We start from the raw sequence: 16412 nt of genomic DNA, 5'->3' as shown, positions 1-16412 counted from the left end.
GTGGCCGATTTGCATTGAATCTTAGCGTGTGACAATTCGTTGGATAGGTAAACAACATAACTACGACTTCCATGGGATATTTTTGCATTCTCTAAAAATTTAGCCAAAATGGAGGTTAAGAAAATCTCCTCGTTAATTTGGGACATTACTCGTTTTCGACCTTTTTTACTAAAAAGGCCATAATGTGGCCGATTTGCATTGAATCTTAGCGTGTGACAATTCGTTGGATAGGTAAACAACATAACTACGACTTCCATGGGATATTTTTGCATTTTTTTAAAAATTCAGCCAAAATGGAGGTTAAGAAAATCTCCTCGCTAATTTGGGACATTACTCGTTTTCGACCTTTTTTACTAGGAAGGCCATAATGTGGCCGATTTGCATTGAATCTTAGCGTGTGACAATTCGTTGGATAGGTAAACAACATAACTACGACTTCCATGGGATATTTTTGCATTCTCTAAAAATTCGGCCAAAATGGAGGTTAAGAAAATCTCCTCGTTAATTTAGGACATTACTCGTTTTCGACCCATTTTTACTAGGAAGGCCTTAAAGTGGCCGATTTGTATTGAATCTTAGCATGTGACAATTCGTTGGATAGGTAAACAACATAACTACGACTTCCATGGGATATTTTTGCATTCTCTAAAAATAAGGCCAAAATGGAGTTTAAGAAAATCTCCTCGTTAATTTTGGACATTGCTCGTTTTCGACCCATTTTTACTAGGAAGGCCATAAAGTGGCCGATTTGTATTGAATCTTAGCATGTGACAATTCGTTGGATAGGTAAACAACATAACTACGACTTCCATGGGATATTTTTGCATTCTCTAAAAATTTAGCCAAAATGGAGGTTAAGAAAATCTCCTCGTTAATTTGGGACATTACTCGTTTTCGACCTTTTTTACTAAAAAGGCCATAATGTGGCTGATTTGCATTGAATCTTAGCGTGTGACAATTCGTTGGATAGGTAAACAACATAACTACGACTTCCATGGGATATTTTTGCATTCTCTAAAAATTCAGCCAAAATGGAGGTTAAGAAAATCTCCTCGTTAATTTGGGACATTACTCGTTTTCGACCTTTTTTACTAAAAAGGCCATAATGTGGCCGATTTGCATTGAATCTTAGCGTGTGACAATTCGTTGGATAGGTAAACAACATAACTACGACTTCCATGGGATATTTTTGCATTCTCTAAAAATTTAGCCAAAATGGAGGTTAAGAAAATCTCCTCGTTAATTTGGGACATTACTCGTTTTCGACCTTTTTTACTAAAAAGGCCATAATGTGGCCGATTTGCATTGAATCTTAGCGTGTGACAATTCGTTGGATAGGTAAACAACATAACTACGACTTCCATGGGATATTTTTGCATTCTCTAAAAATTTAGCCAAAATGGAGGTTAAGAAAATCCCCTCGTTAATTTAGGACATTACTCGTTTTCGACCCTTTTTTATAAGGAAGGCCATAAAGTGGCCGGTTTGTATTGAATCTTAGCATGGGACAATTCGTTGGATAGGTAAACAACATAGCTACGACTTCCATGGGATATTTTTGCATTTTTTAAAAATTCAGCCAAAATGGAGGTTAAGAAAATCTCCTCGTTAATTTGGGACATTACTCGTTTTCGACCTTTTTTACTAAAAAGGCCATAATGTGGCCGATTTGCATTGAATCTTAGCGTGTGACAATTCGTTGGATAGGTAAACAACATAACTACGACTTCCATGGGATATTTTTGCATTCTCTAAAAATTTAGCCAAAATGGAGGTTAAGAAAATCTCCTCGTTAATTTGGGACATTACTCGTTTTCGACCTTTTTTACTAAAAAGGCCATAATGTGGCCGATTTGCATTGAATCTTAGCGTGTGACAATTCGTTGGATAGGTAAACAACATAACTACGACTTCCATGGGATATTTTTGCATTTTTTAAAAATTCAGCCAAAATGGAGGTTAAGAAAATCTCCTCGCTAATTTGGGACATTACTCGTTTTCGACCTTTTTTACTAGGAAGGCCATAATGTGGCCGATTTGCATTGAATCTTAGCGTGTGACAATTCGTTGGATAGGTAAACAACATAACTACGACTTCCATGGGATATTTTTGCATTCTCTAAAAATTCGGCCAAAATGGAGGTTAAGAAAATCTCCTCGTTAATTTAGGACATTACTCGTTTTCGACCCATTTTTACTAGGAAGGCCTTAAAGTGGCCGATTTGTATTGAATCTTAGCATGTGACAATTCGTTGGATAGGTAAACAACATAACTACGACTTCCATGGGATATTTTTGCATTCTCTAAAAATAAGGCCAAAATGGAGTTTAAGAAAATCTCCTCGTTAATTTTGGACATTGCTCGTTTTCGACCCATTTTTACTAGGAAGGCCATAAAGTGGCCGATTTGTATTGAATCTTAGCATGTGACAATTCGTTGGATAGGTAAACAACATAACTACGACTTCCATGGGATATTTTTGCATTCTCTAAAAATTTAGCCAAAATGGAGGTTAAGAAAATCTCCTCGTTAATTTGGGACATTACTCGTTTTCGACCTTTTTTACTAAAAAGGCCATAATGTGGCTGATTTGCATTGAATCTTAGCGTGTGACAATTCGTTGGATAGGTAAACAACATAACTACGACTTCCATGGGATATTTTTGCATTCTCTAAAAATTCAGCCAAAATGGAGGTTAAGAAAATCTCCTCGTTAATTTGGGACATTACTCGTTTTCGACCTTTTTTACTAAAAAGGCCATAATGTGGCCGATTTGCATTGAATCTTAGCGTGTGACAATTCGTTGGATAGGTAAACAACATAACTACGACTTCCATGGGATATTTTTGCATTCTCTAAAAATTTAGCCAAAATGGAGGTTAAGAAAATCTCCTCGTTAATTTGGGACATTACTCGTTTTCGACCTTTTTTACTAAAAAGGCCATAATGTGGCCGATTTGCATTGAATCTTAGCGTGTGACAATTCGTTGGATAGGTAAACAACATAACTACGACTTCCATGGGATATTTTTGCATTCTCTAAAAATTCAGCCAAAATGGAGGTTAAGAAAATCTCCTCGTTAATTTGGGACATTACTCGTTTTCGACCTTTTTTACTAAAAAGGCCATAATGTGGCCGATTTGCATTGAATCTTAGCGTGTGACAATTCGTTGGATAGGTAAACAACATAACTACGACTTCCATGGGATATTTTTGCATTCTCTAAAAATTCAGCCAAAATGGAGGTTAAGAAAATCTCCTCGTTAATTTGGGACATTACTCGTTTTCGACCTTTTTTACTAAAAAGACCATAATGTGGCCGATTTGCATTGAATCTTAGCGTGTGACAATTCGTTGGATAGGTAAACAACATAACTACGACTTCCATGGGATATTTTTGCATTCTCTAAAAATTTAGCCAAAATGGAGGTTAAGAAAATCTCCTCGTTAATTTGGGACATTACTCGTTTTCGACCTTTTTTACTAAAAAGGCCATAATGTGGCCGATTTGCATTGAATCTTAGCGTGTGACAATTCGTTGGATAGGTAAACAACATAACTACGACTTCCATGGGATATTTTTGCATTCTCTAAAAATTTAGCCAAAATGGAGGTTAAGAAAATCCCCTCGTTAATTTAGGACATTACTCGTTTTCGACCCTTTTTTATAAGGAAGGCCATAAAGTGGCCGGTTTGTATTGAATCTTAGCATGGGACAATTCGTTGGATAGGTAAACAACATAGCTACGACTTCCATGGGATATTTTTGCATTTTTTAAAAATTCAGCCAAAATGGAGGTTAAGAAAATCTCCTCGTTAATTTGGGACATTACTCGTTTTCGACCTTTTTTACTAAAAAGGCCATAATGTGGCCGATTTGCATTGAATCTTAGCGTGTGACAATTCGTTGGATAGGTAAACAACATAACTACGACTTCCATGGGATATTTTTGCATTCTCTAAAAATTTAGCCAAAATGGAGGTTAAGAAAATCTCCTCGTTAATTTGGGACATTACTCGTTTTCGACCTTTTTTACTAAAAAGGCCATAATGTGGCCGATTTGCATTGAATCTTAGCGTGTGACAATTCGTTGGATAGGTAAACAACATAACTACGACTTCCATGGGATATTTTTGCATTTTTTAAAAATTCAGCCAAAATGGAGGTTAAGAAAATCTCCTCGCTAATTTGGGACATTACTCGTTTTCGACCTTTTTTACTAGGAAGGCCATAATGTGGCCGATTTGCATTGAATCTTAGCGTGTGACAATTCGTTGGATAGGTAAACAACATAACTACGACTTCCATGGGATATTTTTGCATTCTCTAAAAATTCGGCCAAAATGGAGGTTAAGAAAATCTCCTCGTTAATTTAGGACATTACTCGTTTTCGACCCATTTTTACTAGGAAGGCCTTAAAGTGGCCGATTTGTATTGAATCTTAGCATGTGACAATTCGTTGGATAGGTAAACAACATAACTACGACTTCCATGGGATATTTTTGCATTCTCTAAAAATAAGGCCAAAATGGAGTTTAAGAAAATCTCCTCGTTAATTTTGGACATTGCTCGTTTTCGACCCATTTTTACTAGGAAGGCCATAAAGTGGCCGATTTGTATTGAATCTTAGCATGTGACAATTCGTTGGATAGGTAAACAACATAACTACGACTTCCATGGGATATTTTTGCATTCTCTAAAAATTTAGCCAAAATGGAGGTTAAGAAAATCTCCTCGTTAATTTGGGACATTACTCGTTTTCGACCTTTTTTACTAAAAGGCCATAATGTGGCTGATTTGCATTGAATCTTAGCGTGTGACAATTCGTTGGATAGGTAAACAACATAACTACGACTTCCATGGGATATTTTTGCATTCTTTAAAAATTCAGCCAAAATGGAGGTTAAGAAAATCTCCTCGTTAATTTGGGACATTACTCGTTTTCGACCTTTTTTACTAAAAAGGCCATAATGTGGCCGATTTGCATTGAATCTTAGCGTGTGACAATTCGTTGGATAGGTAAACAACATAACTACGACTTCCATGGGATATTTTTGCATTCTCTAAAAATTCAGCCAAAATGGAGGTTAAGAAAATCTCCTCGTTAATTTGGGACATTACTCGTTTTCGACCTTTTTTACTAAAAAGGCCATAATGTGGCCGATTTGCATTGAATCTTAGCGTGTGACAATTCGTTGGATAGGTAAACAACATAACTACGACTTCCATGGGATATTTTTGCATTCTCTAAAAATTCAGCCAAAATGGAGGTTAAGAAAATCTCCTCGTTAATTTGGGACATTACTCGTTTTCGACCTTTTTTACTAAAAAGACCATAATGTGGCCGATTTGCATTGAATCTTAGCGTGTGACAATTCGTTGGATAGGTAAACAACATAACTACGACTTCCATGGGATATTTTTGCATTCTCTAAAAATTTAGCCAAAATGGAGGTTAAGAAAATCCCCTCGTTAATTTAGGACATTACTCGTTTTCGACCCTTTTTTAAAAGGAAGGCCATAAAGTGGCCGGTTTGTATTGAAGCATGGGACAATTCGTTGGATAGGTAAACAACATAGCTACGACTTCCATGGGATATTTTTGCATTTTTTAAAAATTCAGCCAAAATGGAGGTTAAGAAAATCTCCTCGTTAATTTGGGACATTACTCGTTTTCGACCTTTTTTACTAGGAAGGCCATAATGTGGCCGATTTGCATTGAATCTTAGCGTGTGACAATTCGTTGGATAGGTAAACAACATAACTACGACTTCCATGGGATATTTTTGCATTCTCTAAAAATTCGGCCAAAATGGAGGTTAAGAAAATCTCCTTGTTAATTTAGGACATTACTCGTTTTCGACCCATTTTTACTAGGAACGCCTTAAAGTGGCCGATTTGTATTGAATCTTAGCATGTGACAATTCGTTGGATAGGTAAACAACATAACTACGACTTCCATGGGATATTTTTGCATTCTCTAAAAATAAGTCCAAAATGGAGGTTAAGAAAATCTCCTCGTTAATTTAGGACATTACTCGTTTTCGACCCATTTTTACTAGGAAGGCCATAAAGTGGCCGATTTGTATTGAATCTTAGCATGTGACAATTCGTTGGATAGGTAAACAACATAACTACGACTTCCATGGGATATTTTTGCATTCTCTAAAAATTTAGCCAAAATGGAGGTTAAGAAAATCTCCTCGTTAATTTGGGACATTACTCGTTTTCGACCTTTTTTACTAAAAAGGCCATAATGTGGCCGATTTGCATTGAATCTTAGCGTGTGACAATTCGTTGGATAGGTAAACAACATAACTACGACTTCCATGGGATATTTTTGCATTCTCTAAAAATTCAGCCAAAATGGAGGTTAAGAAAATCTCCTCGTTAATTTGGGACATTACTCGTTTTCGACCTTTTTTACTAAAAAGGCCATAATGTGGCCGATTTGCATTGAATCTTAGCGTGTGACAATTCGTTGGATAGGTAAACAACATAACTACGACTTCCATGGGATAATTTTGCATTCTCTAAAAATTCAGCCAAAATGGAGGTTAAGAAAATCTCCTCGTTAATTTGGGACATTACTCGTTTTCGACCTTTTTTACTAAAAAGGCCATAATGTGGCCGATTTGCATTGAATCTTAGCGTGTGACAATTCGTTGGATAGGTAAACAACATAACTACGACTTCCATGGGATATTTTTGCATTCTCTAAAAATTCGGTCAAAATGGAGGTTAAGAAAATCTCCTCGTTAATTTAGGACATTACTCGTTTTCGACCCATTTTTACTAGGAAGGCCTTAAAGTGGCCGATTTGTATTGAATCTTAGCATGTGACAATTCGTTGGATAGGTAAACAACATAACTACGACTTCCATGTAATATTTTTGCATTCTCTAAAAATTCGGCCAAAATGGAGGTTAAGAAAATCTCCTCGTTAATTTTGGACATTGCTCGTTTTCGACCCATTTTTACAAGGAAGGCCACAAAGTGGCCGATTTGTATTGAATCTTAGCATGTGACAATTCGTTGGATAGGTAAACAACATAACTACGACTTCCATGGGATATTTTTGCATTCTCTAAAAATTTAGCCAAAATGGAGGTTAAGAAAATCTCCTCGTTAATTTGGGACATTACTCGTTTTCGACCTTTTTTACTAAAAAGGCCATAATGTGGCCGATTTGCATTGAATCTTAGCGTGTGACAATTCGTTGGATAGGTAAACAACATAACTACGACTTCCATGGGATATTTTTGCATTCTCTAAAAATTCAGCCAAAATGGAGGTTAAGAAAATCTCCTCGTTAATTTGGGACATTACTCGTTTTCGACCTTTTTTACTAAAAAGGCCATAATGTGGCCGATTTGCATTGAATCTTAGCGTGTGACAATTCGTTGGATAGGTAAACAACATAACTACGACTTCCATGGGATAATTTTGCATTCTCTAAAAATTCAGCCAAAATGGAGGTTAAGAAAATCTCCTCGTTAATTTGGGACATTACTCGTTTTCGACCTTTTTTACTAAAAAGGCCATAATGTGGCCGATTTGCATTGAATCTTAGCGTGTGACAATTCGTTGGATAGGTAAACAACATAACTACGACTTCCATGGGATATTTTTGCATTCTCTAAAAATTCGGTCAAAATGGAGGTTAAGAAAATCTCCTCGTTAATTTAGGACATTACTCGTTTTCGACCCATTTTTACTAGGAAGGCCTTAAAGTGGCCGATTTGTATTGAATCTTAGCATGTGACAATTCGTTGGATAGGTAAACAACATAACTACGACTTCCATGTAATATTTTTGCATTCTCTAAAAATTCGGCCAAAATGGAGGTTAAGAAAATCTCCTCGTTAGTTTTGGACATTGCTCGTTTTCGACCCATTTTTACAAGGAAGGCCACAAAGTGGCCGATTTGTATTGAATCTTAGCATGTGACAATTCGTTGGATAGGTAAACAACATAACTACGACTTCCATGGGATATTTTTGCATTCTCTAAAAATTTAGCCAAAATGGAGGTTAAGAAAATCTCCTCGTTAATTTGGGACATTACTCGTTTTCGACCTTTTTTACTAAAAAGGCCATAATGTGGCCGATTTGCATTGAATCTTAGCGTGTGACAATTCGTTGGATAGGTAAACAACATAACTACGACTTCCATGGGATATTTTTGCATTCTCTAAAAATTCAGCCAAAATGGAGGTTAAGAAAATCTCCTCGTTAAATTGGGACATTACTCGTTTTCGACCTTTTTTACTAAAAAGGCCATAATGTGGCCGATTTGCATTGAATCTTAGCGTGTGACAATTCGTTGGATAGGTAAACAACATAACTACGACTTCCATGGGATATTTTTGCATTCTCTAAAAATTCGGTCAAAATGGAGGTTAAGAAAATCTCCTCGTTAATTTAGGACATTACTCGTTTTCGACCCATTTTTACTAGGAAGGCCTTAAAGTGGCCGATTTGTATTGAATCTTAGCATGTGACAATTCGTTGGATAGGTAAACAACATAACTACGACTTCCATGTAATATTTTTGCATTCTCTAAAAATTCGGCCAAAATGGAGGTTAAGAAAATATCCTCGTTAATTTTGGACATTGCTCGTTTTCGACCCATTTTTACTAGGAAGGCCACAAAGTGGCCGATTTGTATTGAATCTTAGCATGTGACAATTCGTTGGATAGGTAAACAACATAACTACGACTTCCATGGGATAATTTTGCATTCTCTAAAAATTCAGCCAAAATGGAGGTTAAGAAAATCTCCTCGTTAATTTGGGACATTACTCGTTTTCGACCTTTTTTACTAAAAAGGCCATAATGTGGCCGATTTGCATTGAATCTTAGCGTGTGACAATTCGTTGGATAGGTAAACAACATAACTACGACTTCCATGGGATATTTTTGCATTCTCTAAAAATTCGGTCAAAATGGAGGTTAAGAAAATCTCCTCGTTAATTTAGGACATTACTCGTTTTCGACCCATTTTTACTAGGAAGGCCTTAAAGTGGCCGATTTGTATTGAATCTTAGCATGTGACAATTCGTTGGATAGGTAAACAACATAACTACGACTTCCATGTAATATTTTTGCATTCTCTAAAAATTCGGCCAAAATGGAGGTTAAGAAAATCTCCTCGTTAATTTTGGACATTGCTCGTTTTCGACCCATTTTTACTAGGAAGGCCACAAAGTGGCCGATTTGTATTGAATCTTAGCATGTGACAATTCGTTGGATAGGTAAACAACATAACTACGACTTCCATGGGATATTTTTGCATTCTCTAAAAATTTAGCCAAAATGGAGGTTAAGAAAATCTCCTCGTTAATTTGGGACATTACTCGTTTTCGACCTTTTTTACTAAAAAGGCCATAATGTGGCCGATTTGCATTGAATCTTAGCGTGTGACAATTCGTTGGATAGGTAAACAACATAACTACGACTTCCATGGGATATTTTTGCATTCTCTAAAAATTCAGCCAAAATGGAGGTTAAGAAAATCTCCTCGTTAATTTGGGACATTACTTGTTTTCGACCTTTTTTACTAAAAAGGCCATAATGTGGCCGATTTGCATTGAATCTTAGCGTGTGACAATTCGTTGGATAGGTAAACAACATAACTACGACTTCCATGGGATATTTTTGCATTCTCTAAAAATTTAGCCAAAATGGAGGTTAAGAAAATCCCCTCGTTAATTTAGGACATTACTCGTTTTCGACCCTTTTTTAAAAGGAAGGCCATAAAGTGGCCGGTTTGTATTGAAGCATGGGACAATTCGTTGGATAGGTAAACAACATAGCTACGACTTCCATGGGATATTTTTGCATTTTTTAAAAATTCAGCCAAAATGGAGGTTAAGAAAATCTCCTCGTTAATTTGGGACATTACTCGTTTTCGACCTTTTTTACTAGGAAGGCCATAATGTGGCCGATTTGCATTGAATCTTAGCGTGTGACAATTCGTTGGATAGGTAAACAACATAACTACGACTTCCATTGGATATTTTTGCATTCTCTAAAAATTCGGCCAAAATGGAGGTTAAGAAAATCTCCTCGTTAATTTAGGACATTACTCGTTTTCAACCCATTTTTACTAGGAAGGCCATAAAGTGGCCGATTTGTATTGAATCTTAGCATGTGACAATTCGTTGGATAGGTAAACAACATAACTACGACTTCCATGGGATATTTTTGCATTCTCTAAAAATTCGGCCAAAATGGAGGTTAAGAAAATCTCCTCGTTAATTTAGGACATTACTCGTTTTCGACCCATTTTTACTAGGAAGGCCTTAAAGTGGCCGATTTGTATTGAATCTTAGCATGTGACAATTCGTTGGATAGGTAAACAACATAACTACAACTTCCATGGGATATTTTTGCATTCTCTAAAAATACGGCCAAAATGGAGTTTAAGAAAATCTCCTCGTTAATTTTGGACATTGCTCGTTTTCGACCCATTTTTACTAGGAAGGCCATAAAGTGGCCGATTTGTATTGAATCTTAGCATGTGACAATTCGTTGGATAGGTAAACAACATAACTACGACTTCCATGGGATATTTTTGCATTCTCTAAAAATTTAGCCAAAATGGAGGTTAAGAAAATCCCCTCGTTAATTTAGGACATTACTCGTTTTCGACCCTTTTTTATAAGGAAGGCCATAAAGAGGCCGATTTGTATTGAATCTTAGCGTGTGACAATTCGTTGGATAGGTAAACAACATAACTACGACTTCCATGGGATATTTTTGCATTCTCTAAAAATACAGCCAAAATGGAGTTTAAGAAAATCTCCTCGTTAATTTTGGACATTGCTCGTTTTCGACCCATTTTTACTAGGAAGGCCATAAAGTGGCCGATTTGTATTGAATCTTAGCATGTGACAATTCGTTGGATAGGTAAACAACATAACTACGACTTCCATGGGAAATTTTTGCATTCTCTAAAAATTCAGCCAAAATGGAGGTTAAGAAAATCTCCTCATTAATTTGGGACATTACTCGTTTTCGACCTTTTTTACTAGGAAGGCCATAATGTGGCCGATTTGCATTGAATCTTAGCGTGTGACAATTCGTTGGATAGGTAAACAACATAACTACGACTTCCATGGGATATTTTTGCATTCTCTAAAAATTCAGCCAAAATGGAGGTTAAGAAAATCTCCTCGTTAATTTGGGACATTACTCGTTTTCGACCTTTTTTACTAAAAAGGCCATAATGTGGCCGATTTGCATTGAATCTTAGCGTGTGACAATTCGTTGGATAGGTAAACAACATAACTACGACTTCCATGGGATATTTTTGCATTCTCTAAAAATTTAGCCAAAATGGAGGTTAAGAAAATCCCCTCGTTAATTTAGGACATTACTCGTTTTCGACCCTTTTTTAAAAGGAAGGCCATAAAGTGGCCGGTTTGTATTGAAGCATGGGACAATTCGTTGGATAGGTAAACAACATAGCTACGACTTCCATGGGATATTTTTGCATTTTTTAAAAATTCAGCCAAAACGGAGGTTAAGAAAATCTCCTCGTTAATATGGGACATTACTCGTTTTCGACCTTTTTTACTAGGAAGGCCATAATGTGGCCGATTTGCATTGAATCTTAGCGTGTGACAATTCGTTGGATAGGTAAACAACATAACTACGACTTCCATGGGATATTTTTGCATTCTCTAAAAATTTAGCCAAAATGGAGGTTAAGAAAATCCCCTCGTTAATTTAGGACATTACTCGTTTTCGACCCTTTTTTAAAAGGAAGGCCATAAAGTGGCCGGTTTGTATTGAAGCATGGGACAATTCGTTGGATAGGTAAACAACATAGCTACGACTTCCATGGGATATTTTTGCATTTTTTAAAAATTCAGCCAAAATGGAGGTTAAGAAAATCTCCTCGTTAATTTGGGACATTACTCGTTTTCGACCTTTTTTACTAGGAAGGCCATAATGTGGCCGATTTGCATTGAATCTTAGCGTGTGACAATTCGTTGGATAGGTAAACAACATAACTACGACTTCCATTGGATATTTTTGCATTCTCTAAAAATTCGGCCAAAATGGAGGTTAAGAAAATCTCCTCGTTAATTTAGGACATTACTCGTTTTCAACCCATTTTTACTAGGAAGGCCATAAAGTGGCCGATTTGTATTGAATCTTAGCATGTGACAATTCGTTGGATAGGTAAACAACATAACTACGACTTCCATGGGAAATTTTTGCATTCTCTAAAAATTCAGCCAAAATGGAGGTTAAGAAAATCTCCTCATTAATTTGGGACATTACTCGTTTTCGACCCTTTTTTACTAGGAAGGCCATAATGTGGCCGATTTGCATTAAATCTTAGCGTGTGACAATTCGTTGGATAGGTAAACAACATAACTACGACTTCCATGGGATATTTTTGCATTCTCTAAAAATTTAGCCAAAATGGAGGTTAAGAAAATCCCCTCGTTAATTTAGGACATTACTCGTTTTCGACCCTTTTTTAAAAGGAAGGCCATAAAGTGGCCGGTTTGTATTGAAGCATGGGACAATTCGTTGGATAGGTAAACAACATAGCTACGACTTCCATGGGATATTTTTGCATTCTCTAAAAATTCAGCCAAAATGGAGGTTAAGAAAATCTCCTCGTTAATTTGGGACATTACTCGTTTTCGACCTTTTTTACTAAAAAGGCCATAATGTGGCCGATTTGCATTGAATCTTAGCGTGTGACAATTCGTTGGGTAGGTAAACAACATAACTACGACTTCCATGGGATATTTTTGCATTCTCTAAAAATTTAGCCAAAATGGAGGTTAAGAAAATCCCCTCGTTAATTTAGGACATTACTCGTTTTCGACCCTTTTTTAAAAGGAAGGCCATAAAGTGGCCGGTTTGTATTGAAGCATGGGACAATTCGTTGGATAGGTAAACAACATAGCTACGACTTCCATGGGATATTTTTGCATTTTTTAAAAATTCAGCCAAAATGGAGGTTAAGAAAATCTCCTCGTTAATTTGGGACATTACTCGTTTTCGACCTTTTTTACTAGGAAGGCCATAATGTGGCCGATTTGCATTGAATCTTAGCGTGTGACAATTCGTTGGATAGGTAAACAACATAACTACGACTTCCATTGGATATTTTTGCATTCTCTAAAAATTCGGCCAAAATGGAGGTTAAGAAAATCTCCTCGTTAATTTAGGACATTACTCGTTTTCAACCCATTTTTACTAGGAAGGCCATAAAGTGGCCGATTTGTATTGAATCTTAGCATGTGACAATTCGTTGGATAGGTAAACAACATAACTACGACTTCCATGGGATATTTTTGCATTCTCTAAAAATTCGGCCAAAATGGAGGTTAAGAAAATCTCCTCGTTAATTTAGGACATTACTCGTTTTCGACCCATTTTTACTAGGAAGGCCTTAAAGTGGCCAATTTGTATTGAATCTTAGCATGTGACAATTCGTTGGATAGGTAAACAACATAACTACAACTTCCATGGGATATTTTTGCATTCTCTAAAAATACGGCCAAAATGGAGTTTAAGAAAATCTCCTCGTTAATTTTGGACATTGCTCGTTTTCGACCCATTTTTACTAGGAAGGCCATAAAGTGGCCGATTTGTATTGAATCTTAGCATGTGACAATTCGTTGGATAGGTAAACAACATAACTACGACTTCCATGGGATATTTTTGCATTCTCTAAAAATTTAGCCAAAATGGAGGTTAAGAAAATCCCCTCGTTAATTTAGGACATTACTCGTTTTCAACCCATTTTTACTAGGAAGGCCATAAAGTGGCCGATTTGTATTGAATCTTAGCATGTGACAATTCGTTGGATAGGTAAACAACATAACTACGACTTCCATGGGATATTTTTGCATTCTCTAAAAATTCGGCCAAAATGGAGGTTAAGAAAATCTCCTCGTTAATTTAGGACATTACTCGTTTTCGACCCATTTTTACTAGGAAGGCCTTAAAGTGGCCAATTTGTATTGAATCTTAGCATGTGACAATTCGTTGGATAGGTAAACAACATAACTACAACTTCCATGGGATATTTTTGCATTCTCTAAAAATACAGCCAAAATGGAGTTTAAGAAAATCTCCTCGTTAATTTTGGACATTGCTCGTTTTCGACCCATTTTTACTAGGAAGGCCATAAAGTGGCCGATTTGTATTGAATCTTAGCATGTGACAATTCGTTGGATAGGTAAACAACATAACTACGACTTCCATGGGAAATTTTTGCATTCTCTAAAAATTCAGCCAAAATGGAGGTTAAGAAAATCTCCTCATTAATTTGGGACATTACTCGTTTTCGACCTTTTTTACTAGGAAGGCCATAATGTGGCCGATTTGCATTGAATCTTAGCGTGTGACAATTCGTTGGATAGGTAAACAACATAACTACGACTTCCATGGGATATTTTTGCATTCTCTAAAAATTCAGCCAAAATGGAGGTTAAGAAAATCTCCTCGTTAATTTGGGACATTACTCGTTTTCGACCTTTTTTACTAAAAAGGCCATAATGTGGCCGATTTGCATTGAATCTTAGCGTGTGACAATTCGTTGGATAGGTAAACAACATAACTACGACTTCCATGGGATATTTTTGCATTCTCTAAAAATTTAGCCAAAATGGAGGTTAAGAAAATCCCCTCGTTAATTTAGGACATTACTCGTTTTCGACCCTTTTTTAAAAGGAAGGCCATAAAGTGGCCGGTTTGTATTGAAGCATGGGACAATTCGTTGGATAGGTAAACAACATAGCTACGACTTCCATGGGATATTTTTGCATTTTTTAAAAATTCATCCAAAATGGAGGTTAAGAAAATCTCCTCGTTAATTTGGGACATTACTCGTTTTCGACCTTTTTTACTAGGAAGGCCATAATGTGGCTGATTTGCATTGAATCTTAGCGTGTGACAATTCGTTGGATAGGTAAACAACATAACTACGACTTCCATGGGATATTTTTGCATTCTCTAAAAATTTAGCCAAAATGGAGGTTAAGAAAATCCCCTCGTTAATTTAGGACATTACTCGTTTTCGACCCTTTTTTAAAAGGAAGGCCATAAAGTGGCCGGTTTGTATTGAAGCATGGGACAATTCGTTGGATAGGTAAACAACATAGCTACGACTTCCATGGGATATTTTTGCATTTTTTAAAAATTCAGCCAAAATGGAGGTTAAGAAAATCTCCTCGTTAATTTGGGACATTACTCGTTTTCGACCTTTTTTACTAGGAAGGCCATAATGTGGCCGATTTGCATTGAATCTTAGCGTGTGACAATTTGTTGGATAGGTAAACAACATAACTACGACTTCCATTGGATATTTTTGCATTCTCTAAAAATTCGGCCAAAATGGAGGTTAAGAAAATCTCCTCGTTAATTTAGGACATTACTCGTTTTCGACCCATTTTTACTAGGAAGGCCTTAAAGTGGCCGATTTGTATTGAATCTTAGCATGTGACAATTCGTTGGATAGGTAAACAACATAACTACAACTTCCATGGGATATTTTTGCATTCTCTAAAAATACGGCCAAAATGGAGTTTAAGAAAATCTCCTCGTTAATTTTGGACATTGCTCGTTTTCGACCCATTTTTACTAGGAAGGCCATAAAGTGGCCGACTTGTATTGAATCTTAGCATGTGACAATTCGTTGGATAGGTAAACAACATAACTACGACTTCCATGGGATATTTTTGCATTCTCTAAAAATTTAGCCAAAATGGAGGTTAAGAAAATCCCCTCGTTAATTTAGGACATTACTCGTTTTCGACCCTTTTTTATAAGGAAGGCCATAAAGAGGCCGATTTGTATTGAATCTTAGCGTGTGACAATTCGTTGGATAGGTAAACAACATAACTACGACTTCCATGGGATATTTTTGCATTCTCTAAAAATACAGCCAAAATGGAGTTTAAGAAAATCTCGTCGTTAATTTTGGACATTGCTCGTTTTCGACCCATTTTTACTAGGAAGGCCATAAAGTGGCCGATTTGTATTGAATCTTAGCATGTGACAATTCGTTGGATAGGTAAACAACATAACTACGACTTCCATGGGAAATTTTTGCATTCTCTAAAAATTCAGCCAAAATGGAGGTTAAGAAAATCTCCTCATTAATTTGGGACATTACTCGTTTTCGACCTTTTTTACTAGGAAGGCCATAATGTGGCCGATTTGCATTGAATCTTAGCGTGTGACAATTCGTTGGATAGGTAAACAACATAACTACGACTTCCATGGGATATTTTTGCATTCTCTAAAAATTCAGCCAAAATGGAGGTTAAGAAAATCTCCTCGTTAATTTGGGACATTACTCGTTTTCGACCTTTTTTACTAAAAAGGCCATAATGTGGCCGATTTGCATTGAATCTTAGCGTGTGAC

The sequence above is a fragment of the Medicago sativa genome, chromosome 8 (assembly GCF_051527215.1).
Source record: "Medicago sativa cultivar Bolivia chromosome 8, Bolivia_mono, whole genome shotgun sequence".
Classification (NCBI taxonomy): Eukaryota; Viridiplantae; Streptophyta; class Magnoliopsida; order Fabales; family Fabaceae; genus Medicago; species Medicago sativa.
Note: the sequence above shows the minus strand (reverse complement) of the source record.